The 3,163-nt window shown below is 43.1% G+C and overlaps 1 pseudogene; it reads left to right on the top strand.

Moving 5' to 3' along the window:
• Nucleotides 1-1,297: 1,297 nt before the first annotated feature.
• LOC148774358 (cytochrome c oxidase subunit 6C pseudogene) lies at nucleotides 1,298-1,524 on the top strand (annotated as a pseudogene).
• Nucleotides 1,525-3,163: the final 1,639 nt, after the last annotated feature.

Genomic DNA, 3,163 nt, shown 5'->3' with positions numbered 1-3,163 from the left:
CTTGGGCACTTACACATTCAGCATGTAAACTGAACTTACAGCCAACTGCTATATTTATTCCCATGGGAAAGTGCCCTATGAGGGTGTATGCTTAGCATTCAGTCTTTGGAGGGTCTCTGACCTGACCAGATAGCTAACCCTTAAGAATGATCTTATTTTTTTAGACTTTCAGACATGGAGAATAGACTTGTGGTTGCCAACGGGGAGGGGAGGGATGGGTAGATTGGGAGTTTGGGAATAGCAGATGCAAACTATTATATATACAGTGGATAAACAACAAAGTCCTGCTGTATAGCACAGGGAACTATATTCAATATCCTGTGGTAAACCATAATGAAAACAAATTTTAAAGTTATATATATATATATAAATCACTTTGCTGTACAACAGAAATTAACACAACATTGTAAATCAAATATACTTCAACTTAAAAAAAAAAAAGAAATGCCCCCTGGTCACAGTGATTGGTTCAGAAGCAGGACAGGACCCTGCTTCACCAATCAGGGTTGTTCCCTGGGATTTTTCACAGTGACCTAAGCAGAGAGGTCTTGGTTCAGGTCCACCATGAGGTCTGTGGCTTGCAACCAAAAAATCCTGATGGACACAGTCCAAGTCTCTTCAAGTCTCTTATTTATCCATTCATTCATTGATTCAGCAAATGAGGGCCCACTATGTGCCCATGTTGGGCTTCCCTGGTGGCTCAGATGATAAAGAAGGCACCTGAAATGGAGGGGATGCAGGAGATGCGGGTTTGATCCTTAGGTTGAGAAGATCCCCTGGAGAAGGGAATGGCAACCCTCTCCAGTATTCTTACCTGGAGAACTCCATGAACAGAGGGGTCTGGGGGGCTACACAGTCCATGGAGTCGCAAAGAATCAGACAAGTGAGCAACTAACACTCTCACTTTCACCATGTGTCCAGGTTGGGCCCCAGGGTTACAGCAGTGAGTGAATCACCACTCTCATGTTGGGAGTATGAGAATGTTCAGTCATGGGAGACTGCATTCCTTGCTACAGGGAGGAAACGGGTCTTAGAAAAAGTCAGAGAGACAGCCCCGTCCACGTTTAGTGGAGTGGCAGCTGTCTTGTGGTTAAGAGTTTGGGCTCCGGAGTCAGACTGCCTGAGTCTGACTCTCTTTACAAATGACTGGCCCTCACTGTGCCCCAATTTCCTCATCTGTAAAATAGAATCATAATAAGACCCATTTAATCATCTCTTCTATAAATATTTACCAAGGTCCATTTCTCCATCTGTCTGGAAGGATGTTGCTGTTGAGTTGTCAAGGAGAAAAACTACCATGGCTTCCAGTTCTTTGACAAAACCTCAGATGTGTGGCTTTCTGGCCAATATCTGTGATTTCATATCCTTGGATTATTCACTGTCTCCTTGGGAGTTGTAACTTTCTACAAGCTTGAAGTGGTTGAATAAGGAAAGAAGGTATATGCATATTTCAGCAAAAATTATAACTCCATAAAAACTTCTGAAGAGATCGGGAAAACTGGTATCTTTCAGAGTGCAATGTGATTTTGGAACAGAAAGAATTTCTACTTCTTCCATGGAAGTTTGCCACTTGCCTGTGTTCCTGAACTATGAACTATGAATATCTGAGCTAAGGAATAGCTTCTATAGATAAATAAATGATTAACAAATACTGTGCAAAAAAAAAAAAAGTTTAACAAGTACATATCCTGTGTCAGATGCTGTTTTAAGGATGAAGAACCCTGCAGGAAAAGAAAGAAAGCAAAACAAAAATCCCGGCTCTCCTGGAGCTGATATATGAGAGGAATTGTCGACTAAAAAGAAGCACAATATGAGAGTTGCAATTTAAGTTTTATTTGGGGCAAAATGAGGACTGCAGCCCAGGAGACAGCACTTCAGATAGTCCTGAGAGACTGCTCCAAAGAGGGAGTGGGGGGAGGTCAAGATTTTGGTGAAGGGGGAGTTCGATGAAATCAAGCACTTACTTCACAAAAGGTTTTCTGCTGGTCATGAGGAGTCACCATCAAGGGATTTAGATATAAGGGTTTTCTAGATATAAGGGTTTCCCTGGTGGCTCAGTGGTAGAGAATCTGCCTGCCAGTGCAGGAGACACAGGTTTGATCCCTGAGTTGGGAATATCCCCTGGAGAAAGAAGTAGCAACCCACTCCAGTATTCTTGCCTGGGGAATCCCATGGACAGAGGAGCCTGGCGGGCTATGGACCATGGGGTCCCAAAAAGTCAGACAGGACTGAGTGATTAAACAACAAGGATTCGGATCATGAAATCAGTTCCTGAGAATATCTAACTATCTGAAGACCTGTTCCACCAGTTTCCCTGGAGCACAGAGTGTCTCACTCTCCACCCTGAACTCCCTTCAGGGAGTGTCGAAGGTCAGTAGCTGCAGTAGCACAGCGAGATGGCAAATGCCCTTGTTGTTGTTCAGTTGCTGGCAGTCTGTAGTTGACAGATGTTCCCTGAAAAACAGCTCACCTCTTGGTGGGTGTTGAGCCAAAAGACAGGACTAAGCCGGAGCAAGGGAAAAGGAAGGATTTATTATCACTTTCATTCCAATCCCAAAGAAAGGCAATGCCAAAGAATGCTCAAACTACCACACAATTGCACTCATCTCACACACTAATAAAGTAATGCTCAAAATTCTCCAAGCCAGGCTTCAACAGTATGTGAACCGTGAACTTCCAGATGTTCAAGCTGGATTTAGAAAAGGCAGAGGAACCAGAGATCAAATTGCCAACACCCATTGGATCATAGAAAAAGCGAGAGTTCCAGAAAAACATCTATTTCTGCTTTATTGACTATGCCAAAATCTTTGACTGTGTGGACCACAATAAAAAAATTCTTAAAGAGATAGGAATACCAGACCACCTGACCTGCCTCTTGAGAAATCTATATGCAGGTTAGGAAGCAACAGTTAGAACCGGACATGGAACAGACTGGTTCCAAATAGGAAAAGGAGTACGTCAAGGCTGTATATTGTCACCCTGCTTATTTAACTTACACGCAGAGTACATCATGAGAAACACTGGGCTGGAGGAAGCACAGCTGGAATCAAGATCACCCGGAGAAATATCAATAACCTCAGATATGCAGATGATACCGCCCTTATGGCAGAAAGCAAAGAACTAAAGAGTCTCTTGATGAAAGTGAAAGAGGAGAGTGAAAAAG

The sequence above is a fragment of the Moschus berezovskii genome, chromosome 22 (assembly GCF_049115385.1).
Source record: "Moschus berezovskii isolate FMDL1 chromosome 22, NW_MosBer_1.0, whole genome shotgun sequence".
Classification (NCBI taxonomy): Eukaryota; Metazoa; Chordata; class Mammalia; order Artiodactyla; family Moschidae; genus Moschus; species Moschus berezovskii.
Note: the sequence above shows the minus strand (reverse complement) of the source record. Positions and strands in the feature narration are given on the sequence as shown.